Genomic DNA, 27,364 nt, shown 5'->3' with positions numbered 1-27,364 from the left:
GGGCTGTTGTGGTGGAACTCTTTTGTTTGTCAACAAGTACATATTATAATGTGGTAAAAATTATTGACCTCATTATGCTTTACATGATTTAGATTCTCATATGTAAAAATCAAATAATTGTTTAAATCAAATTTGCAGTGTTTGTGGCTACTATTTCCTCAAATTATTTTTGTCCTATTTATCTTATACTCTTGTTTTGGATATTATAATATAGTAAGAAGGACTTAGGAACTTGCCTTCAGATTGTAGAATGAAAAACACAACATTGACAATAACCTTTATTGATTTAAAGGAAAGTTGTCTATGGCACTCTTTTGAACAATGACTCAAAAAGATGCTCTGAAGAATATTTTAATTAAATTATCCTAATAGGCCTGGGACATATTTACCTCATTGTCAATAATATATTGTAGAATGAATATTTAAATTCTGGTTTATTTCTGGTTAATATCTCATGATACAGGTGTAACACTCTTGTTTAACCATTAATTCAATGAAGGACATCTGGCGTGTGACTAATTTTTGGCTACTACAGATAAAATCTATATAAATTTTTGAAGGTGTTAGTATAACCTTGGAGATAATGCCAACATAAACAATTGTATCATACAAATGTTCTATAGAAAACTAGAAGTCTCTTTACTAAACTAACTAACATGCTGCAAACTTATCATCTGAGTTTTCCACATTTTATTGTCAGTATTGTCAGTTTCTATTTTAGGCAGAGTGTCATGGGTAAAAGAGTGGTTTTTATATGACTTTCTCTGATGGCTGATGATATTGAACAACTCTTATGTATACATGTTATCTCTGTATATCATATAAAACAAGGTATTTTTCATATGATTATTCATTTTCAAGTGGAATTGTTTGTGCCATCAAGTTTTAGATGGCCTTTATATTTTTAGTATACTTCAGATAATTGGTTCATAAATATTACTTTTGGACTTTTCTTATCTTTTTATCCACATCACAATAAATCTTACAAAGGGTTTGCATATCAGAGGTCAAATTTTGCTTTCTTGCTGTTTATGAGACTTTGCTGCAGTTTTCATATGCAGAAAACTCCCTTTTTTTCCACACTAAGATCCCAAAGATTTTCTGAAGCCCTTTTCCACTTTTCATAGCCTCACATTTACAGCTCTGAAAGGTTGTGAGTTTAGGTCTGAAATTTAGATTAAAGGTCAATTTGTTCATTTATTTTTCTCTGGATTTCTAATTACTACATTTCTTTAAAGGTCAGTCCTTCCTCTGTCTTAAAAGAGTGTTAACTGAGATTTATAAAACCTCTTAGAAATTTTTAGTTGGTTGTATTCATCATTAAGCATCAGTGACTTATTTATTAATGAAAGGGAACACAAAGCTATGGATCATGTATGTGATGGAGAGTAGAGCAAACTTTGCCCTTAGTTTTACAATGGAGGAGAAAAAAAAAAACAATTCCTGTGCCTTTTAAAGAGTTAAAATAAGGAGGAACAACAGATATTGGAAAGAGGAAGCTGTTAAGTTCTAAAGTGTTGTCCCCGGTTTATTTTATTTGGTCACCTACTTTTCATTGTTGAGTAGTGATGAAAACAATTATATTACAAAGAATAGATTTTCAGTATTATTGAAAACGGATGGCAGTTACAAAGAAGGGAGAAAGGACTTTTTTAAAGTCTATCACTTGCAATTAAAAACAAGGAATGAATAAAAAGCAAGATAGAACTTCAAATGGAGCCTTGGAGATTACTAAAATCATAAGCAGTCTATAAAGAGTTTGTAAACATTTATAGCCTACTAATCTAGCTATTTTTAATTGCTTTATACAATAGCATCATGGTAAATGTGTCACTGAGATTGCAAATATTTAAGATTATTTTAAGAATTGCCAATTTATGTTGTAATGTACTATAAATAGAGCAACAGCTAGTTCAAAACAATTATATAACAGATGTATACATCGTCAATATCATAGGAACAAAATATCACATTAAAACATCATTTAGGAAATCAGAAAACTTCAGACTACTAACAATATGAATATAAAATTTAAAATAGATAAATGATAAGTGAACTTATATATTAGAAATGTTAACATGAAAACTGACCTAATATGCTCATTTGTATGGGTTAGATTGCTTTTTAAAGTAGTTCAAGCAATAAAAGTTATGAGAGTGACAATTAAAACTATAAAAATATATGTTTATGCAAAATCTATGATGTTATTATGATATTTAATTTTAGTTTGTAAAACAATCAGATCATGTAAAAGTTAGATTGTCAGAAATATTTTCATTTCACTAAAGGAATTATGCTAGAAGTGTTATATGCACAATAAAATCCTTCTCTTAATATCTGTAGTAACAGGTAAATTTGCCATATGTTAAAATGTGAAAACATAGGAATATTTTGGTTATTTATTTCTAAGGATAAATTGATAATATATAGTAATTAAAAATATTCCTTTTAGATATGTTTTGCCACAAGGAAAAATATAATCATGCACTTATTTTTAATTTCATAAAGTTTGATACATTGATTATATACTACCATCATCACATAAGTTAACAATGTATTTTCTAATATTTAAAATATGCTTAAATTTTTAGTTTTAAACAAGAAGGAGCAGTCCTCATTCTACTTATTTTACCTATCTTACAGTTATGTAATCTTACATATTACTGAGAAACATATGTAAAGAAAAGACTAAATTTGTCCAAATGTGATGGTTAACACAACTAATCCCAGTACTAGGGAGGCAGAAGCAGGAGTGTTTGCTGCATGTTCAAGGTCATACTTGTCTGTAAAAGAGAAAAAGCTCCATGCTAGTTACAGTTAACCAGAAGAAAAAGACAAGGGAGAAGAAGGAAGCGAGGGAAGAGGGAGAGAGAGAGAGACACATAGAGACAGAGAGGAGATGCTTATAAAATTAAGGACTGTACCAACATGGTCTTAAATTGCCCTGTGTCTTTATTGCTTCCAACATATCTCACCAGGGAGGGTACTATATGAAACTCAAAATCAGACCAAAAACAAAAACCAAAAAAGTAAAAAATTCTTAACAGCAACAACACTAATAAAAATGTTATAATGAAGGGAAAACCTCCAATAAGAGCATATTTTACATAATCAATGAACTAGGAGAGGGATTGAATTAAAGATGTCCTAATTTCTGTGAGATAATGCTCTTGTACACTGTGAAGATTTGTTGCTCATATTAGTTTAATAAAATGCTATTGACCAGTAGCCAGTAAGGAAGTATAGGCAGGGCAACCAGACTAGGATCTTGGAAGAAGAAGGACAGAATCAGTCATTAGTTAAATGCAGAGGAAGCAAGATAAAAATTCTTTGCTGAGAAAAGGTACCAAGCCATGTCACTAAACATAGATAGGACAATGGCACTAGGTTTCGATCCTAATACATGAACTGGCCTTGTGGGAGCCTAGACTGTTTGGATGCTCACCTTCCTGGACCTAGATAGAAGTGGGAGGACCTTGGACTTCCCGCAGGGCAGGGAATTTGGACTGCTCTTCAGTATGGAGAGGGAGGGGGAATGGAGTGGGGGGAGGAGGAGAGGAGTGGGGAGAGGGGGAGGGGAGTGGGGGGGCAATGTGTGGGAGGAGGGGAGGAGGCGGAAATTTTAATTAAAAAAGAATTAAAAAAAGAGAGAGTTTTCAAAGTCAGATCATCACACCTTGAGCTATTGCCTTGGCCTCCTTCAATGATGGACACACTCTGTGAGATGAAATAATGCCTTTCTTCACCCAAGTTGATTTTTGTTGTGGTATTTATCATAGCTACAGAAATACTAGAACATCAGCTTAACTTACATTGATGCAAGTTGGATACAGTATCAATGATCCAAATCATATAGGTAAGAAATATTGATATATCACTACACTACACCATTAGCCTGCTGACACATTCAACAAAATAGTTATATATTCAGATTAGTATTGGAGTAAAAATTATAGGTGTGTGTGTGTGTGTGTGTGTGTGTGTGTGTGTGTGATTAAGATAATGAATAGTACTTTTGTGAAGGTTAAAATCAGGCAAAACTAGTTTATGGTTATCTAAACTGGATAGAGTAATGGTTGGCTTTGGAACAGAAATTCAATAGAATGTAAGAAAATACATTGGACTGAAGGAAATGCTCCATGTTTTATTTCAGTTGATAAATACTAAGTTCATAAATCTTTCAAAGTTTCCTGAACTTTGTATTAAAGTTTGGCTGTTTGATTTTATGTAAATTGTGTCTTAAATGAAATGATTGAAAATACTATTTTCTAAACTCAGTGACATTTTCAGTGTTTTGAAATTGTGTGATTTATTGCTCATTCTAATAAATATTTGGTGTGTGCCTACTTTTGTATTTGTAATTTTGCAACTTTTCTGTAAAAGATGGTTTCCATAGTTACACAATCTGCAAACCCTTGAATATAAAGTGACTCTTCTACAAATAGACTTCTTACAAATACTCCTCTCCTAAGTCCTCCTAATTCAACCTGAGATACTGCTATAGACATAGTCTGCTTCTTTCCTACTCTTGAGCTTCTATTATTCTTATACAAATCTCATGAAGTCAATTTTATAAAACATTATTTAATAATTTATAATAATTATTTTTATTGTTTTTCTCATATTTCCTTGGCTATATATGGGATTGAAAATATAATCTTTGCCCAAGAGTGTTATTGCTGGATTTTGAGGTAGGTTGATTTCCATACTGATTTCCAAAGTTGTTGTACAAGTTTGTATTCCCACTAGCATTGGATGAGTGTTCCCCTTACTCCACAACCTCTCTAGCATGAAAGAGCTCACCAACACCAGCCAAACTGGGAAGGAACAGCATAGGACCAAACTAGTCCCTCTGAATGTGGTTGACAGAGTTGCAAGGCTGGGGCAGACTGACAGGCCACTGGCAGTTTCACCAGGATTTACCCCTACTGTATATACTGGCTTTTGCAGAACCTACCCTCTTTGGACAGATAGCTTGCTCAGCCTAGATATAGTAGGGAGAACCTTGGAATTTCCCCAAAGCAATGTGCCTTACCCTCTCTGAGGAGTGGATGGGAGTTTGGGGGGTAAGTGGAGGGAATAGGAGGAGGGGAAGGGAGTGGGAACTCAGATTGGTATGTATAATGAAAAAAGATTGTTTTCTTTAAAATATAAATAAAAAGATCACAAAAGAACATATAATATTTGTAATACTTATTAGTCACTCTCTTTCTTCTATGGTATGCCTCTGTCACAAAACGAATTACCATGCTGTTCCTCTCTGGTAATATCAGTCACCATTTTTGGCATCTTCTTTACTCAAAGTAACCTTAACAGCTCCTCAAGGAGTTGTACAACATGTACCAGGATATGATGCAATATTGAAAGCTCATGTTTTCAACTTGTAGCTCTCTTTTGTGTTAAGTGCTCAGAATCATCTTCTGTTTGCCACTCCTAACATGACCTACATTCACTATTCATGAACTGCTTTATAAATTTATACATGGAATGAAAACTGAAAGTAAAAATGAATTTACTGGGCAAATAAATTGCAAAGAGGCTTTCACAAGAGAGGAAATCATTTCAGAAAAACTGAAAATGAGAAAAACAAATGTGATTTAATAATATAAAATTATGTGTTACATCTAGAATGAAAATTCTATTAAGAGAATTAAGAAGTTATAGTTTGAAGCTGGGAAGGCATGGCAGTTCCCCCTGAGACTGAAACATTCCATGCTAGAGGAAAGCTCTGTAAGTAGGAAGATAAACAACTCAAAAGCTCCAGGAAGTCCCTGAAACTGAACAAATTCACTAGACCCATTCTTCTTAGAATAGATAAGTGAAACTCCAAAGAAGACTCTAAGACTAGTCCAGTTTTTTGGAAGAAGTAGAAACCAGTCAAGATTCCTGGGAGAGATTTAGAACAACTTAGTCACTAAGAAGGCCACTTTCCAACCTCTTGAGCTTCCTGCAGAATGTGCAATATGCTCCAGGTATCCAACTTTTGTGAGATGTCACCCATGCTGTGTTCGATTTGGTAATACAGCTGTCTTTGAGTAATTTTTTGCCCCTGCAACACCCATATTTTTGAAAGTAACCCTAATAAAACTGTTTTTCTAAGTTGGATATTGGTAGTACATATATTTGGTCTGTCATGGGCTTCCTATTAAGGATGATTAGACATGTGTGTTGTATAGTCCCAGGGAAAGTCTTGTCAAATAAAATAAGACAGCTCAGTCAATAAGGTGCTTGCCTTGCAGTATGGAAAATCTGAGTTCAAGTCTCAGAACACATGTAAAAGTAATCTGGTGTGCTGATGCACAATTGCAACCTCTGAACTGGAGAAGCAGACAGGCTCGGGCTAGCTATGTAATCATGAGTTCTGGGACAGTGTGTGTCACAGACACTTTAAAAGAAATCCCATGGTAGCTTAGAATTGAGAAATAGATGGTTATTTATTTAGGGGTAAACTGGGTGTAGGAGGTTCTTCTTTCTATGGGTTGCTTTTATTGGTTGAATAAAGAAAACTGCCTTGGCCTTTTGATAGGACAAAACTTAGATAGGCAGGAAAAAGAGAACTGCTAGGAAGAAGAAAGCTGGCAGAGAGCTGCCTGCCATGAAGCCAGGTCAGACTTGCTGAATCTTTCCCAGTAAGCCATGAACTCGTGGTGATACACAGATTTAATAGAAATGGGTTGAATCAAGATGTGAGAGTTAGCAAATAGGAGGCTAGAACTAATGGGCCAGGCAGTGTTTAAATGAATACAGGTGGCCAGGAGCTGGGTGACAGGATGCAGGCCACCACTCCTTTTACTATATAAACTCACAAATCACAATTCTCTGCTTGAACGGAGAGCAGAGATGGAATCCAACAATCGAGCAATCCAAAAGAGCAGCCAGCAAAAAGGAGGAAGAGATGGACACAGGCTCTCCATCCTCATATATAGTCTAAGAGGCCATGCCCCAGTAGGTGAGTAACCACAAGCTGTAAGATTTCCTACAGCAACAGTGAGATACTCTGTTTCAAAAAAATAAATTAATTGTCAGGCAAAGGTGGTACACACATTTAATCCCAGCACTCAGGAGGCAGAGGTAAGATTCTCTATAAGTTTGAGGCTAGCCTGTTCTACAAGAGTGACTTCTAGGACAGATTCCAAAGCAACACAGAGAAACCCTCGAAAAAGCAAATAATAATAATAATGATAGGTAATAAATAAATAGATTGATGCTGAAGAATGTCTCTTGACATTGTCTTTTAATTTCCACATGTGTTCACACACATACATATACATTGAATACATATTTACTTTCAAAATCATACACACATATGCAAAAAACCTATTTGTGGCTTTAGTCACCTTATAAATGATAGCAAAGTGTTTGGATGTTTACGTAAGAAATACCTTAAATATACCAATATTCATTTGTCAAAAATGTTAGTTGAATTATTTCCTTCATGGAACTCTTATTCCATTGATGATACAGATAATTAATAATAAAATATAATAAATAAAATATTTTATGTAGTTATTGTGGCAGCATACTCAAAGCACTTTATGCAGTTGTCATAGGCTAGGCTTACATGTCAAGACAGATAGTTTGTTTGCTTTAACAGCACTGCTTTCCTGGCACTAATTGCAGGGCCTATTCATAAAATATGCTCAACCTTTTTTGCTCAACAAATAAGTGAATACTCAACTTCTCTAACAAATAAATTTGGGTTAGTTAAGCAGAGATTGGCTAAGCATTCAACTAGGGATGTAAAGTCTGTGCGTAAAATAGTAATGTAAGAGAATTCATCATATTCAACTGCTTGAGAAAATGCCCAGTGGCTCTGAAATAGAGACAGCTAATTTAGAAAGTTGGGTAAATAAGTTAGAGAAGGAGGTATGGGAAACCTGTGAAATGCAAAATAATCCATGTTATCAGTTTTGAAGTGTACTGCAAGGCAAGTTAAACTTACTAATTCATTATAAAAGGAGAGTCCTGAGAATAGTTGGAATCATTGAAAAGTCAAGTGGATGTAAAGGAAGTGTATTTGTAGTCTGTGAAAGTTAGGATAAAAGTTGGAAATCAAGGCTGTAATAGTTCGTGTTTTATTGCTCTAATAAAGAAAATGGAAAAACACAACTTGGAGGTGAAAGAATTTATTTGACTTACATATCCTGAGGGAATATGTCCATTGAGGGAAGCCAAGACAGGAAGTCAAGGCATGGACCTAAAGATGAAAACTGAAGCAGAGACCATGAAGGACTGCTGCTGATCACTTGCTCCTTGTGCCTTGTTCCACATGACTTCCTCAACCTACCTTCTTATACAACTACACCTGCCCAGGAGGGGCATTGCCCCTACCCCATGAGTTGAGTCCTCCCATATTAACCATTAATCAAGAAAATTCCCTACACATTTGCCTACAGACAATCTTATAGAGCATTTACAGAAAACGTATGGGACATTTTCTCAATTGAGTTTCTTTTAACTTGTATCAAGTTGACAAAAAACAACAACAAAAACCAAACCAACCAAACAAAACCAACTGTTCCACCCACAAAACAGGACATGGTGCGACAATGAAGTTGGAAAACGGATAGCCTGTGGATTCCACAAACCTAGAATCAACTAATAGATTAAAGTAAAGAGATCAAGAAAACTAATGCCCTTGCACATTATGCAATTTATTAGAGGCAGAAGTACCAGTTATGGAAGATGCCCCTTTTGAGACTGGACCTAGAATAGACCATTTTATATGAATACATTGATGATATTATTAACTCAGAAATAGAGTTGGGAGGAGATTATGGATCACTCTAGATGTGGATGAATGAGGTAGAAGTATACAAGGAAAGGGCTAAGAACCAAGCACTTAGATCTGAGCAGGCCCCTGGGAAGACAATTAGGAAGCTGAGGAATGTGGGGCATTAAAATTGTTATGAGACTAAAATGCTGCTGGCAAAAAGTGTTAGGTTTTCTTTAAGCTAAATTGAGTGAGCTTCAACCTGAATGGAAAGATTTTGTCCTGGAACTGAGTGAATAAATCAAGCCAAAGAATTTGTAAGAAACTCTAGAAGAAACAAGGCTTCATGCAAGACTCTGAACAAGGGAAGTATCATGTTTGCTATATTTGGCCTTAGAAAAAACAATGTGTATTTTAGCTAAGGTTATTCTTCTCCCTCTTTATATAGTCTATAATACTTGGACAATGTTGATGTGGTTTATGAATACACCAAATTCAATAATTTGGCTTGTTTAAAAAATAAGTTATTTATATATTTATAAGCAAGTTATGCTTCATGAAGATAATAAGCATATGAAACTATAGTATTTTAAATGGATAATAGAAGTGTTAAATGTTGCTATTTAAGATTTTTCAATTCAAAAATACAAGAGAAAGAACTCAATGCTTCATCTATCAAAAGTAATAAGTAATTTCTTCCTCTCTGTCTTTTCTTTTTCATATACATGCATTCACTACATTCATTATATTAGCAGAGTTATAAATATGATCGTGTAACTAATGTAAAATGTTATTTATAAGTATTTGTTATTCTTCCAATATCTAAAGGTTTTATTATGAAATAAGCTATTCTTACCATTCAAAACATGAAGACAGTAATCATAATATCCCCACTTACATTAGCCATTATTAAGAAAAATATGGATTAGGAGAGATGGCTCAAAGGTTAAGCAAACTCACAGCTCACACAGAGGACTCAGTTTCAGTTCTTAGAACCCACATCAGAAGACTCATATCTACCAGTAACTCCAGTTTCCAGAGATCTGACATCTTCTGGCCTCTACCATAAACACGCATACATTCAGGTACAAACATATGCATACAATAAAAATAAACAAAAATCTTTCTAAAAGAACACTGTGTCTTCAATAAATATCACTTACTGATTATTTGGCACCAAAAATGACAAAAAATATTTTATACTGATAAAACATGACTAAACAATAGTACATACTGTTTGTGCTTCTAAGTTCTATTTTGGCCTCTAATGTTAAGTAGCTTGTAGTGAACACACATGCACACACTCACACTTCTATGTTCTGGTATAACCTTGATTCTATAAATTAACCTATCTGTAGTCAATTATTTTTTAGCATGTGGATTTTTCTTTAGTAGCACGTCTGCTTTCTGGGCTACCTAAAAGTTCACTTGGGATATTCTGTAATATTTTTCTAAGAATTGAATTTATTCCAAAATTAAGAATTGTCTATACATAACTACTTTCAGAATTAAAAACTGAAGAGAAAGAGAAAATGTACACAGATAAAAGAAAATACATGAGAGCCTTGTATTTTTACCGCACTTTTTGCTCTAGAATAAAGCCGTTCTTTTTAAATAGATATTGCAGCTGTAAATAAAGGACAAATAGTGCCCAGGAAAAGCAGTGATGCAGAATATTGCATTTCAGCACAAAGTTTCATCAGTGTTAAAGTGCTGGTTCCAGTAGGGATGCAGAGCTGGCTTGCCATATTAATATGAAGACTACATACATATTCTGGCCCTTGTAAAAATAGGTCAGGCTTCAAAAGAGACATTTTTATGCTCAGACTTGCAAAACAATTCTCATGGGTGTTGTTTTGCTTACTTAGTTTTAGCTGCATTTACTACATGTGGAATTCAAAAGATTTAGGGTGCTCGCTGGAGGCAGAAGTCATCAATGGTTAATGCATCTCTATTCTAGCTGTTTCTCAATCAGGCATAAGGTTAAGGAAAAGCAAACTAAAAAATAGAGTATATGATATGAGTGTAGTGGGACTTCAACTGTACTGGAGTTATTTTATACTATGTTGTGCTCTGCCTTGTCCCTTGCTTTTAAGCTGTTGCAAATAAAGAGCTGCTTTCATTTATTTCTGAGCAAAAGGATGCTCCAATTCTACAATCCTCTGTCCTTACACTGCCTTCTCTTCCTCTACCTCCAAATATCACATCATATGGCATTTCCCTGCAATCAAATGATAGTGGAAGAAAAAGCCCTAGTATTTTCTATATATTATCTATAAGTCTAGTTTATACTCTACATGACCCAGAGAAAAGAAAAGACTGGCTGTCCCACTCTTGACTGTTCATTAAGAATTATGGTAAAGGGAATAACCAGTCTACCAGCAGAACTGCTACCCTCTCTGGTTTCTGCTCCAAGAGTCCGTTTTCCAGGCCTACTCCATTCCAGTTCATCAATGACCCCTGCCCCCAACTCCAGCAGAAGTCCATCACTCAGGAGCAGTCTAAACTAGCCACAAACAGCACAAACTACACCAATCAGAACATACATAAGTTCTCCAGCTTGAACACATTTTACCTGTGTAGATGCAGACCACACTAGTCAGAAAAACAGCAGCATGCAACATCAATCAGAAGAACAGAGAGACACTGCTAGAATAGAAAGTCGCTTCCCAAAATGGACAGAGGCTCTCAACTAGACTAGAGGCCTCGGCAGATGTCATAAATCCAGACCACAAAGACTAGAAAATCAAAGAGGAAAGAGAAACCAAAGAACAAAACATCTATCCAGCAAAGACAAACTAAGAAATCAGTGACTAGAACTAATTAACCCAAACCCAGATGACTAAATGCCAGTATACAAATATAAAAAACCAGGCAGGGTAAGGTGGGATTTCCCTCTGAATGCTGTGATTTCCATTAATGAATAAAGAAACTGCTTTGGATCTATAGCAGGGCAGAGATTAGCTAGGCAGGGAAAACTAAGTTGAATGATGGGAGAAAGAAGGGCAGAATCAGAGAAAAGCCATGAAGCCACTAGAGACAGATACTGGGAACTTTACCTGGTAAGCCACAGTCATTTGTTAATACACAGATTACTAGAAATGGATTAAACTAAGATATAAGGGTTAGCCAATAAGAAGATAGAGCTAATGGGCCAAGCAGTGATTTAATTAATATATTTTCTGAGTGGTTATTTTGGTTCTGGGCCGCTGGAATGACCAAGCAGCCTCCTTATTACAAATTGGCACCAACATGATTGACTAAAATCCATTTAAAATCTGAGAGGGCTTAAAAAGTAATTCTAGACACAAAAATACAGTTTCAAACAGCTTCTTGCTGTCTTCTGGTGTAATATATAGTAAGCACCAACCTAAAAGTTCAACTTATACTACACTTTTTTACCCACTGATATGTTAAATTTGTCATATAGTTCAGTTCGTGTTGCCTTCAAATTAATATAAAATAAAATTTAACTTATGATTCATAATATATGGAGAATTTAAAGATAATTTTGATATTACAAATAAGATAAGTTTCCTTGTTAAAATATTTTTTATTCTTAGCTAACTTATTAAGTCAAGAAGAAAAGTAAAAAAGGAAAAGATAAAAGAAATAATAATCCTGTATATATAGAAACTCATGAACTACTATTAAATTGTTATAATTTATAAACTATGAACAAAGTTAGAAAAAAATGTCAGGGGCATACAAAGAGTAAATAGCATATATATGTATATATACATATATATATACATTTTCTTTCAATTTCTTTTATAGACATTTATAAACAATTATGCAGAAAATTAAAATAGTGGTATAACCTTTTATGAAAATGGTGAACTGTTTTCTGATTTGATTGAAGGTCTGCTCCACAGGAGAAAATTCATATCCAGTATTGTAAACATGATAAAAGCCATGGCTGGGGAGGCCATAGACCTCAATGGGGAGGCAACTAGTGTTTTTAATGTTGCATGAACATGGTGAGTCTGTCAGATTGCTTTCTAAATCAGTAAGTATCTGCGTGCTTTATCAATATTTATACTTATGCCACAGACTAGTGTTTCTCTCTGCTTTGTTCACAGAAGCTTTAATTGTCAGTGTGAAGCAGTTACTGCAGAGACTCATAAATAGTTAACATAATGAAAATAAGTTAGAGATTAGTGTTCAGTCTTAAATGGGACAACTGTGTGGCCCCTTCAAGGGTCAAGTATCATCACAGAAGAGGAAGCAGAAAGAGTTTAAGGGCAAGAGCAAAGGATGTAGTATACTGAATACTTCTTGGCATGACATAGTCACTGCACACTGGAACTTTTTCAGCTGTGACAACCTGTACAAAATTGAACCCAAAGACATTTATTCATGGAGAAAGGAGGAGCTTAGGAGGCCCCCCAGCGGGCTGTAGGAAGCTTATTATTGGTCAGAGAGTCAATGTTTTGGGGGATGCAATCCCTTATAATATGTTGCTCATACTACTACAAATTAATTTCTCACCTGTGCTCCTATAGATAACTAAACTCATTGTCTCAGCAAAATAGGAAGCAATGAAAGTAGAAGAAAGACAATTCTGTAAAAGGAAGGGAGTTACAGGAGGGGGGAGAAGAAAAATACTGGGAATGTGGATATGATCAAATATATGTTTTGATATAAAATCTAGAAAAGAAGTGTGAAAGGAAATATACTTGCATTCTGAGATTATCTTAATTCAATTAATACAGTTGTCTCTGGTTTCAACCAATTTTCCACAGATAACATAACTTCATTTTTTGTTATGATTGAAGAAAGTTCTTTTGAGTGTTTACAGCATATATTCCTTATCCATATTTCTATCATTTGATATCTATGCTTGCTCCTCTACTTAGTTAGTGTGACTAGTACACCAATAAGCATTGACAGGAAAATTTCCTTGTGATATGATTACTTGGAAACCTTTTGGTAAATGTCCCAAAATTATATATCTGGGTCATACATGTTTTTCATTTTATTTGTGAATTTTTTAAAATTAAATTTTAATTTAATTCCTTTTAATTAAATTTATTTCTTCAATACATGCCCACCTCAGCTTCCTTTCCTCCACTCTTCCCAGTCCTCTCCTTATTTCTGCCAGACTTCCCACCTGATTTCTCCCCTAGAATCACTCCTTCTTTATTTTGCTTCAGAAAAGAGCAGGCCTCCCAAGGATAATCAACTAAACACAGCATAAAAAGATACAATAAGACTAGGCAAAAAGCCTCATATCATTTTTTAAACAAAGTTCTGACAAATGAGTGCACAGACAAATGGCATTAAAGTACTAAAACCTTGGTATCTTATAATCATTTTCTTAAGGACTTGAAATACAAGAATGTTCACAAACCAGTAGCTACAATACCCGAATCATAACCCAAAGCATTTTAATTGGTCTGTTTTTATGCTGGGAAAAGTTTCAGAAGCCAAGTCAAAATTGAAACAAAATCCAGACTTTATTATAACTGTCAGCACCTGAAAACTATAAAAATTGTGTGGGTGTTTTTGGAGTTCGTTTGTTTTTTTAAAAAAAATATTGGGCAAAGTCTATTTTAGTGCTCAGTCCCCTTGGAGAAGAAGCTTGTCAGTTCGGCTGAGTAGTGGTGTGGTTTTGAAGTGTGGAAAGCAGACATTGACTGACCTCAGCCTCCTTAAAGCAATGAGCTCAGCTGGTTGTAAACCCAGATCCCGAGGCTGCACAGGCGCTCCTTCCCACTCTGCGTTACTTCACCCTGTGCGTTTCCTCCTACAGATGTCCTACCCGGTTCTTTCTAAGCCAGATTTTACTTGTCACAAGTGAGTGTCCTTGGTGATAGAACTTTGCAATTTAAGGAGTGACCTTAAAGTAACGATCTCATATCACCAGGAACCAGTGCTAGTTTTCAACATTAATCCAAAATACATAAAGAACACCATGTTCAAAGGACTATTTTGTGTAAGATTTTACTTTTAAGTCTGATGAATTTGTGAGTAAAAAAATATTCTTTTGATCTGACTGAGTGCAGTAGTTGTTACTTCCTATCTGGACATCATTGGTGGAATAGATAATGAATTTGATTGGAATGTAAAAACTTAGAAGGCACAAGATAATAATTTCACTAGAAGTCTGTTCTCAGGAAAAGTTACATAAAAAAATCGCTCAAGTTCTATACTATTACAATTAGGCTGAAAAGGAAAATAGGGGTAGAAACTTGGTTGGGATGGAAATGCCCCTCCCCCCTTTTTGAAACATCATGGTTCTATTGCTTCAGTCATTAGGGACCTTAATCATTTCATCTGGTAGGTTTTATTTTTTTCCTGAGAATTTTCATCTTCCTGTATATCTTTCCCCCTTCAGACAAGTTCAGCAGAGTTATCAGTCTCATCAGCATCTACTGCAATGATGGTGTGCTTCAGGCAGAAATCTAAATATTGGCCTCTGTGGTTAAACGTTTATGACTATATACAGTCATTGAATTCCTTCCCTTGAGGTCAGAATCAAATATATTCAAAGTAGAAATGCTTTCCAAACAAATTTAATTCTGAGCATGAAGTGAAATATTAGATAGATATGTGTGAATTTATATAACAAAGTAATAGTAATAAAAATATTGTTCCAATAAGGATGATATTTTTCACGTATTCACATATCTGTTTTTCAGGGAAAAAGTCAAACCTAGCTTTGCTTGCTCATATTTGGCTTAGGAAAAGTCACTGATTTTAGTGGCCAAACTTCAAGGTGATGTATTGGATACCCTTACTAGTTTTGCTGCAGAAGGCATTGTCTACTGATGACATGAAATCTATCAACACTCATTCTCCAATCAATGATATTCCTATCATCTAGCAAAAAAGGAGCTTTTCATTATCTCCCCATGTGCTCTAGAGGGAACAATATCTTTTGTGTCCTAATAATTAATTTCAAAGATAATTACTCCAGTGAAAATGAACTAAAGGATATAAAGTATGACCCTTTGTAATAAAAAAAAAAAAACTTTATCTTTAGATTACTAGAGTCCAGTACATCAGTGACCTGAGGGTAACAGCAAAGTGTGTGTGTGGATGGGGGAGAGCAGACAACCCCCTATTATTAACAGCCTAATTTTCCAAATAAATTCTTTTCCTCACTCAGCTTGTCTCTGAATATTGGCCTTTTTCAGTAGCAAGCAACAAACGTAGGTTCATAATTTCTTATCTTTATACTTGGCTAGTTAAAAAAAAGTGATATAAAAATGCTATTTGGAAACATTTCCAATTCAATTATTTTATTAGCAAATTTAGCACAAATGGTGCTCAGATCTAAATATTAAAGCCCAAACTTTCAATGCACAGCTTTTTGTGATTATACAAGTGAAATTTTGTTGGACACTAATGTTTTTCAGTTAATGTCCTCTGAGATGTTATTCACATATTCTTAACATTGATTTAACTCACTTACCAGGCAGTGGTGGCACATACCTTTAATCCCCGCACTGGGGAAGCAGAGGTAGGTGGGTCTCTGTGGGTCCAAATTCAAGGTCAGCCTGGTTTACAGAGTAAGTTCCAGGAGAGTCTCCAAAGCTAGCTACACTGAGAAACCCTCTCTCAAAAAACCAGAAACAACCAGCCAACCAACCAACCAACCAAAACTTTCACACATTTAATAGGGCATTCTGAATTATCCAAGGAAGACAACTTATTAGCAATTTTAAACAAATAGTAAGTCATCATTGGCTACATTAGCTACTTTACTTGTTTTCTTGTTACACCCTTTCATAGGAGGGGTGATACTATCATAAGAAAATGGAAGTAAGAGAAATAGTGAATATATTCTTTGCTATTGAAGCTCAAAATCAGAGATTACCTAGTGTTAAGAGTGACCTGAAAAAGACATATCTGTTTGGCCAGTGATTTTTTTATGCTAGTTAGAAAGCATGGGACAAAACCGGTCTCGCTGAACATAACGGACAATGAGGACTACTGAGAACTGAAGAACAATGGCAATGGGTTCTTGATCCTATTGCACGTAATGGCTTTGTGGGAGCCTAGGTAGTTTGGATGCTCACCTTAATAGACCTGGATGGAGGTGGGTGGTCCTTGGACCTCCCACAGGGCAGGGAAACCTGCTTGCTCTTTGGGCTGAGGAGGGAGGAAGACTTGATTGGGGGAGGGGTGAATGGGAGGTGGTGGCGGGGAAGAGGCAGAAATCTTTAATAATTAAATTAATTAATTAATTAATAAAAAAATAAAATATAAAAAAAAACAAAATTAAAGTCGTTTTAATTGCAACCATAAAAAAAAAGAAAATGTAAAGACATAGAGTTTAAGCAGCCAATACTTTCCACCATGTAACCATTTTATCTTAAATATCAATTAAATAATCTCCTCTTCTAGGACAGTTCATGCCTTCCAGAAGTTTCAGGCAAATATGTCCCCTTCCGATTCACAGCAATGGAGCTTCTATTCCCTCATCTGCAATGAGAGTGGTTACGCTGGGTGACCTCCAGTCTTCTTTTATCCAAGACTTACAAGATTCCTGAAAGGACACCACAGAGAAAGTCAATACAAAGTGATTTCAGTCTTCACTTTATATGCTGGGTAGGATCCATCCAATACTATATATAGGGATTTTTATGTACTTGGTAAAAGTAAGATATTCTATTTATGATCTGTGAAGTAGTTATCTTTGTAATTTTTCATCATGAAGAGCTTGACATTTGAAATTAATAATTTGGATTATTATGACTTGAGTTTTGATATGACTTGAAAATTCTGTAAGTCCCAGGCTCTATAAAATCATGTACTTATATAAACTTATGATATATATATATATCTTTCTTCTTAAATGAAGAAGGGCCTTATACTATTTCAGTCTATCTTTTGTATCTGTGGTCCTAAATCTGAGAAAAAGGCCCTCCATGTAAAATGTGAGCCCAAAGAAAACTACAGCACTGGAGGAATGCAATTGTGTCATAGTCCATAGATTCCATAGATGAATGTTTGTTTGTATCCACGCTACAGTTAGAATCCTAAATGGAATTCCAAGAATTGGGAAGACTTTCCTTTTCTCAGTGATCTGAGTGGTTGTATCTAGAGAAATGCCGTATCCATGGCAACTTGATGTTCAGCTTGTAACTTTTTCTTTCTATTTACATGGTTGTGATTTATAATCACACTAATGACCTCCCTGTTAGACATTTTCTGGCCATTTATCATAGGCTCCATTAAAGACCCCTAGTTTCACCAGAGACCACAGATGTTTTCAAGTTGTTTATTAATACTACAAAATATCAACTCTGAAGGTCATTATTGCTTAAATAATGCCTTGGAACATTATGCAAGCTGAACAATTAGCTTTAGTTTTTGATGGTTTTATAGCATGTGCTCAGTACCGTGATCAGACAAAATAAAAATAATAATGAAAGCCCAAACCCACAATGAAACTGAAAGAAAGGTAAAAAATTTCTCTCCAGGTTGTGGCCTTTTAAAATTATCTTTGAAACTTTAATGATGTGCGAGGTATAGACAGTCTAGATTTACGAACTTTCTCAATAGTCCTTAGACTCCCATTAAGATTCTGCCCACTCTTCTTAGAACTGTCTGGCCCAGAATACATTCCCTGCTGTGTTAATTACCTTGAAAAGTCAAGAGTATCACCGACCTGTTTATATTAATTATCCATAGTGGTCACGAGTGAGAAAAAATAACCAAAATTAATGTAGAAAGTTCTTGAGTGTTACTGTGAACAATCAATTGGATTAATTTTAATTTTTAGAGTCATTTCTGCTTTACTTCTGTAAAAGCCGCATATGCTAAGCACAGGGCCATTGAGGCCACAGCAACATTTTTCCTTCTTACTCTTATTGTACTTATTTACCTATTTCATTAAAATCTCTAATCCAATCCTCACATTTTCTCCCCTAGAGATAAATTGTTTATAAATTGCTCCCTTATAAAAAAAATGACCATCTTATATAACGTGTTCTTTCCATAGTCATTTGCTATAATCATTCCTTTAGCAGTAGTTACTGAAAATATAGGCTATAGTCAAAACTGCCTTAACCTTCCGTTCTTGGTTCTGTGCTCTGCTGTAGTAGTCTGCCAGTAATCCTCACTAGTCCTCAGCATTGCTTGAGTAAATTTCCAGTGACCAATAAGGTCTCACCATTGTGACTATCCTAAACATGAACTGAATAAGGATGGCAGCAAAAGACATACCAAAGTAGACCTGGAAAAGACCACAAAACCTCAGTCCTACACAACGAACTCCAGGCAACAAAAGAATGATGAGAGTGGAGGAATAGTGTTTCTGAGGAAAGAACATATCAGTTGGTTATACAGTTCCAAATGATAATCCCAGAAAATATATAAGTAACATTATGCACATTACATATAGGACTATATATGTATATAATATGAAAAATGTATGTAACAGCAAATAATGAAAAAAGAGATACCACTAATCTGAATGAGAGAAAGGTTGGATCTTTGGGAGGATTTGGAGTAGGAAAGAGAAGAAAGAGAGAAATGAAGTAATTATATTATAATCTCAAAACAAAATTAGAATAAAAAGCTTCCAAGGACATGCTGATTACTACTTTGAATTGAATCTTCTCACTTCCTTCCTTATATCATCTCTTATATCCACTGTTATCACATTGCTACTCTTTAAATTATACAGACTTATATTATCAATCCTCTGTCATTACAAACTTCTCTACGGAATTCCATTCTGACCATCTTTTGAATTCTTACATCTATAAGAATTACTCCTTCTTTCTTTGTACTTCCCCTAGGTTACTTATCCAAATACTGTATATTAAAATGTTATTTATATTTAAGTTATGCATTTGAATTTCAGCTGCTCTCCTGACTCAGCTCTGCATATTCTCCCATTTTGTGTAAATGTGCAGATGCTCTTCAGGTTCAGTTAGCCATCCATTATCTCAAGGTTCTTTCTCACGTGTTTATTGTTCCTCACTGAATGGTACTTTCCTCCACCTACCAACTTAGAAACACAGAAAACACCCTTTATTTCTCTTTTCTCTCACCACTCTTATCTACTCTGTGAATTCTAGCTCAACAATTCAAAAGCTACCCCAGGTAAGAGAAGACCACAGTCACTGACTTCTTTTTCTGGTTAGATCAGGTCTTTTCACTTGAGCATACTAAATCTGTACTCAATTATCTTCTCAATATGCATATCTCTTTCTTTGCTTCATACAGCAACTTGATATTTTTTAATATGTCAATGTTCAAGATGTTGACATGTTTTAAGAATAAGTCAAATGCTAGGCTAGAAGTCACATGTGGGCTATTCCACTCTTCCTTTTTGCCGTTTTGTTTTCAGTCTATATCTAACCAGAATACAGGGCCAGGAAAAGCTGAGTGAGCAAAAAACCTTCAAAAGAAACACTTATTGTTTCATTGGCGAAAATCACACATTTATTTTCTGGACAATCCTATGGTCCTATCTAATATTTTGTAGTCATTTCAAACATAAATGGTTTGGCACATTCTGCATTTGCTATTTTGATGTAGCTTCTGAGTTTTGCAAGCCTTGCTCAGAAGACTCTTCACTGACTCACCCAAATGTGATCACTTGCCTTTTAAGATCAACCTTAAATAGTATGTCTCCTGGGAGCTTTCTGTAAAATGACAATTCACGTATAGTTCTTACACTCTTTAATCTGTTATACCTTTCTCCTGAGTATACATATATCTGTTTCACCTATGAGACAAGTGATGTGTATTCAATTCCCTGTCCACTTTATCAATAAAAGTGCTTTATAGTGTTTTGTTAAATGATTTTTTAAGTAAAAAGAAGAGACTTTAAATATGTAACACTAATGTTGGGCCTAGAATTTTTGTATGAATGTTTTACACACACACACATTATATTTTGAACTAAACTACAAATAGTATTTTGCATAACAGATGTAGTTAATGGATATTTTAAAAAGTCAACTAGACTGAAATACATTTAGAAACAGGAATTAAATTTTTATAATCTTTCATCTCTAACAGAAAGCACTTTAATAGACCTTGTTAGTTACTGAAAAAATGTTTATTATTCCATTACCATAGTTCAGAATTTACAGGTTTTTGCAATAGAACTTTGGTTGCAGTCATTTTCAAAATTTCTGTTTGATTTCTCCAGGTCCATCCAGTTCCTGAAGTAGAAGGTGGGATTCTCATGACTAAGTAATCACATCTCTTAGTATTCTTCAACATAGAAAATATTAGTTAAGCCCCACGTACGGTGGCCCAGATTTACAATCTAAGCACTTTGGAGGCTGAGACAGGAGGATTTTCCTGAGTTCAATGACAGCATGGACTTAGAATAAATACCAGTTAAGACTCAGTTAGAATGTAGAAAAAGACAAGATCTCCTGAATAAATTGGGAGCATGGGGACCTTGGGAGAGGGTTGAAGGGAAGGGAAGAGGCAGGGAGGGTAACAGAGAAAAATGTAGAGCTCAATAAAAATCAATAAAAAAAATGAAGAAGAAAAAAACAACAAAAAAAAACCTAAACCAAAGCAAGCCAAAGAAAATCAAGCAACAAAAACCTTCCATGAAAACAAAAAGAAAGAAAAATGAAAACAAATAATAAACATCACTTTCAATTGTACCTCTAAGAATTTTGCCCCAGAAAAATATTTATCTAGGCATAAGTAAACAAATCTTAGAGTTTAAGATTTGGAATCTGATAATTTTTAATTTAAGATGTTTGTGGCCATATGCTTAACAGTTCATGAATTATGCCTGTTCTTTCTAGTACTTGAGTTACAATTTAGTCTTTGGTGACTCTGTTTTTTGTAGTGACAAGAGTCTCTCAGTTCTGATCTTTGGAGAATACCATTGTAAGTAGAAGAGCATACTCATCAGATAAGTACCATTCATGGAGATGAATAGCAGTGCATATTTAAAAATGGCAAGAACTATGTGTAAAGACCTTGCCACACACCTTAAGATATCCACAGACACTTCTCCAGCTGGAATTTAGTGAATATTATCTGAATAAAACGTGTAAACTCTTTTTCTTAAAATGTTTTATTAATACAGACTTTCATGAACTCCAAATATTTCACAATTTTAACAATTTTCTTTTTGATCTAAATGTTTTGTTGTGATATTTCCCCTTAGATTTCAATAGTAATTTTGTTGGGAATGTCCATAATATCTCATTAGCCAGATTGTGCCTTAATTTTAATTTTATGTTTGAAAAAGAGTGTAGAAAATTTAGCCATGACCTTTAGCTTAGAAAGAGATGTTTATTATTTTTCCTTTGTATCCATCTCATCTTAGGTAGTAAAATATAGCACTTTGAGGTAGCAGATCTGAAAATTTTCCACTTTAAATTTTACACTTGGGGCCTTAGTAATTTGTGGGGCTTGCTGATGTGTTCGTTGTAGAAATCTACACAGCTAATGCTTTTTTGCAATTCCTGATAGCCTAGGCAATGTCAATTTGTCAGGATTTAAAAATGGAATTTCATATGTCTGATTGGTCTTTCTCAAAATAAAGGTTTGTCTCCTTACTCTAAAGAGAATATAAAGCACAAAATAACATTTGCTGTAATAACAGCTTGGTAGACCTTTCTGACCTCATTTTAAAACTGCATGCCTTAATTGCTCCTCTAGCATTTCTGGTATGGATTATATCAATACACTAGCTCAATATTGTTTGTTGTATTATGCTGTCTATATTTACCACTATGTTATTTTTGACATTAATGTATCACAGAGAAAATAAGTAGAAAATAACAGGTCATTTTTGCAAATGCACTATAATTTGTTAGCTTCTATGAATTATGCATCAAGCTGGCTCTTGTTTTCTTGGGATATGTGGACACAGAGAAAAATGCCATAATGAAAATGTTTCTCTGTATTCTATGGTAAGATTTTCACATAAGGAAATGACACAGATATAAAATCATGTACTGTTTTTAAAAAGAAACACCAATTCATGGCTTAATTTTAAATAAGCATTGGAGTCTAAGTTAGATTTGTGTCTAGCTTGGGACATCATTACCAAAACTGGTAGGCATTCTTACTGAACCCTCAATTTATTCATGTAAAAAGTAAAATAATAGATAATTGTGTGTGTGTGTGTGTGTATGAGCGCTAGGCATGAAAACTATGATATCTCACACAAGCTAGGCAAGTGTTTTATTTGTGGCCTACATCCCAGATATAAGTCACATAGGCTTTAAAGATAGGATCATATTCATATGCTTTTCTGGCATGTATTTGTTGGAAGAACATAATTGAGTTTTTTAATTGTTCTTCAGCATCAGTTTCTTTATTTTTAAGTATGGGCAGTGTTTCTATTGGGAGAAGTATAAATAAAAATATTATCTGACCATATCTAATAACTGATAGATTTCTACTACTGGCATCAGAATTCCTTTTATTATGATTCTTTCTCGATGGATAAAAACAATAATTCCAATTACGACAACCAAGTGCTAGGCTAGTCAGTTTACGTGCACCCTACCACTTAGTCCTGACCACTATCAATGAGATCGTAAGTATAATTATACTTTTTTCTTTCTTGCAAACTAGAGTAGCCAAAACATGTAAACCTAAGTAAATATTCACTTTCTCAGCTCTTATGCTGTAGAGCTTGGACCTGCCAAATCCTAACGTCAGTCTAAAGTTGTTGTTCATTTTACTATTTGGATAACCACAAAGCAGTGGTCCTGTCATGCTACCGGTAGAGGTATGTTTAGTTTGGACCTTTTGTGTCTAAATAGGTGCAGACTTAAAGAGAACATGAAAGACCAGACTTTTGGATATAGCCTTCCATTCTCTAGTTATGATTCCTAACCATTAGAAACTGTTCTCTCCAGTATTAAATCATAAGAAAACTCACCCTCTCTTCTTTGTATTGTACTTTAAAAATGTGAAGAATTAGTATTAAATTAGTTAGTATTAAATTAATGACTTTCAATAAGGAATTTTCACCTACAGTAGAAAGATCAAAGTTTCTAGGAAGTTCTTGGCCTGTCTCAACTTGATATGCCATGCTGTGTTCAAGTCCATGGGAGGCCTACCTCTTTCTGAATGGAGACAGAGGACAAGGGGATGGGGAGGGAGTAGGTGGGAGTCAGCAGGGAGGAATGGGAACAGAGGAGAGAGGGGAAACTGTGGTCAGTATGTAAAATAAATGAAAAAGTGAATTAAATAAAAAAATGATGTTATAATAAAAGAAATAGCAAAGTTACACAACTCAGACAAGTAGATAAATAACCTTTACTACTTTTTTGGTTGTAAGAAGCATAACAGTAACATTATTATAAACCTTCTATAAAAGCCTTTTAGTTCCATTTTAGGCCTTGAAAACATAAGGGGCAGGAAGATGTGCATGTATTTAAGACTTAGACTTTGAAAAACTAAGCTGTTACCAGAATGAAAAATTAATGCTACCATGCTATATGTCTCCCTAGAGAAACAAACTTGTCAAGTTCCCCTTGAGAGAAGTTCCCTCAAGAGAAGTGGATATAGTGAGAGTCCACACTCAGCTCCTGGGTCTTTACAAAAGCTATTTGAGGGTAAATCAGTAGAATTGAATTTAACATTGAGAAAATCTGCAAGAAAAATGGAATAAGAAATGTATAACTTTGTATCTTATATAAATTTATATATTTGTAACTTTATATTTTAAAAATATATGAAAGCAAAAAAGTAAAACACAATTCAAATCACACATTTAAATATTATATAAATTGCCAGAACTATTCTAATGCAGACTATTCTAATGCAAAAGTCCTGTGGAATTAATTTCTGAATTTTTCCACCATTCATCAAAAATTTTAATCATTATGCTATTAAAGAAAGTAAGACTTAAGAAAAACATCCCATCCATTAAGAAATAAAAGGAATGAGATATGATATTTGGAAATGTATGTGTACATCTATGTGCATATATGCATCAATAACAACTAATAAAGTAAAGAGGCCATAGATTAGAAGATAACAGGGAGGATTGCACTGGAGAGTATAAGGGGATAAAAGGGAAGAAAGATAACTTGCTGCCACCCACGGCGCCCCCCCCCCATGTCTGTGCTCTGTGCACTGGCATCCAGTTACCGAGCTTCGGGCAAGGGGCTGGAGGTTAAAATACACAGACACAGACACACACAGACAGAGAGACAGCGACACGGGTCATCCTTGAATTCCTCAACAATGCCCCTTTATTGTGTTCAGGGGCAGATTTTATAGAGATAGCCACACCCCAGCCAAACCCCCAGAAACCTCTCTCCTGCCATCAGGAACTCCTGAAGGTCTCCTGCTCAGAGCAGCTCTAGGCACTCAGATCAGGGGATTACAAGAAATTCGGGATCTGGGGTCTCACTGCTCCCAACAATTTACCATTAAATTATAATCTCGAAAGCATTTTAACAAGTGATATATAAACAGGACAGGGAAAAGATGACAAAGATGAACTCCACATTATGAAAGGGAACACTGGGAGCTCAACTGAGAGAAGGATGCGCATGTTTGCTTGAATCTTCCAAACTGATTCTAAAATGCGGTTAGCGAAAACATGAGAAATGTTTGCAAGGCAAAGTATACTACTTTATCTTAGACATAATACATGGATTAATTTTTACTTTAAACGCTTCCTGCAGTCCATTCTCTATTGACTATTTTGAATTTCAGTCACCTCTGCATATCAGCTGTACCGACTCTTAGGGCTATGACCCTTTGTTCAGATTAAGTCTGTGTTCAGTAGATAAGTTGCTTTAGCATCTTGGAGCATGGGAGGGAAATGTAGTGCTCTTGGGGGTTTAAAAGTAGAAAACATCTCCTTCCCCGTTAATTCATGCTACTACAAAACATATTGTTCATTGTGTGACTTTCCTCACACCTGTGAAGTTCAGTGAACAGCTTCAGTATATTTTTCCTTGTACTTAGTAAAATAGGCTTCTGAGGGAAGTCTGTTTCCTTTGCCCAGTGAATAACAGGTAACTATTCAGTCACAAATAAAATTATGCTGGTTAAATCCTAAGCTTGGTTCTTATGCACAACTCTATTTGTGAATTATTTTAATTCTCTACTTCATAATTCACTTTTTGAGGAATTAATAGTAGGAACAGATTAATAGAATGTTTATAAATAATAAATTAAGTTACATATGTTGTATAATTAATGGAATTCATGGTTCATAGTTATTTATGTTGATATTTAGGCATATTGGTTAGCATAGTATTATTTCCAAAAGACATATAAATTATTTTGAAAGAAAATAAGTTTAATAAGAAAAATGTTTAATAATTTATTTTAGCTAAATTTTGGAGACTGAAATGACTTAAGTTGCCATAAATTCAGTTGCTTTAGTTATTTGGAAAATGACAGTATGCCCTACTACTTTGGAAAGTTAAGCAGATGACTAGTTGAGCTACAGAGTGCTAATAATATTTATTTAATTAACATCTTTAAACTTGTGACAGTTAAGTTTGTATCTCCTCTAATCACACATAAAATGCCTTTCTTATATTAGTTCTCAAAATATTTTTCTATGTTTCTTGGAAAACCATATGTTCAATAAAAATTAGACTCAAATTTTAGCAGAATTTATGTTCTTATACAAAGTAAGGTGACATTCTCTTTCAAATTAAAGCAAGGAGAAGAGGACGGATGAATAAAGAAAACATGATACATTTGTACAATGGAGTATAACTTGGTTACTTGGTTATTAACAGAACCTAACCCAGGAAATTTGTACTCAAAACAAAAACAAAAACCCATGATGTGTGAGGTAAGCCAGATTCAAAAAGAAAAATATGGTGTCTATCTACTTACATGTGGATGTGAGCTGTTAAGATTTAGATAAGGAATAGACAATCTGTATTATCTCAAAGTTAGATAGGGAGCAAGGGACCAGAGGGGTTGGAGAGATCTTCCAAGGAAGAGGAACTAAAAGAGTTCGTTAGAGATGAACAGAGAGTGGTTGGAATGGGAGGATCAAACAGGAGTAGTAGGGAAGGGATGATAAGGGAGGGGATACAAGTAAAAAACAACTAAGATGACGAACCATTTGAGGAAAAAGCTAGTACAGTAGAAGCTTATTCAAAGAGATGCATATATGAGAAAGATATAAATGGAGCTATCAAATAAAGGGGAAGACAAAACCCCAACTAGATATCTTTTATCACCAAATGAAACTTCCAGCATTGGGAATGGCTTGCATCTAGACTAGCAGGTGGTTAAAGGATCCAAATGGAAACCCACAAATAGCCCAGGTTATTGCCAAGACTATTTGGTGACTCTCCACAAACCGATGGCAAAGCCCTATTGCTGAAGATAACACCTATACAACTCATTAAACATGAAGAAGTTGAACTGATACCTGCACAGTATCGTCACCCCTATATTCTAGCATCTTTGGTACAGGAAAGTATTCTCCATGCCACCAAAAGGTAAATGAAAATACCGACCCAGTCACAAACACTTTGGTCTATAATGGTATACTGCTTGCAACATATGCTAGGACAATGGTGGCACGAAGCTTGTAGGAGTAATCAACCAACGTCTTATTTGACGTAAGGTCCATTCTATGAGATAGAACCCATGCCAGATACTGTCTGGATGGTGAAGAACTAGAGATTAGATATGCCGTGTACCTACAGGAAAAGCAAATATCACCATTCTACTAAAGAAACATCATAATACAATGACTCC

The sequence above is a fragment of the Chionomys nivalis genome, chromosome 11 (genome assembly GCF_950005125.1).
Source record: "Chionomys nivalis chromosome 11, mChiNiv1.1, whole genome shotgun sequence".
Classification (NCBI taxonomy): domain Eukaryota; kingdom Metazoa; phylum Chordata; class Mammalia; order Rodentia; family Cricetidae; genus Chionomys; species Chionomys nivalis.
The sequence above is the reverse complement of the archived record's forward strand: the minus strand, read 5'-3'. Positions refer to the sequence as shown.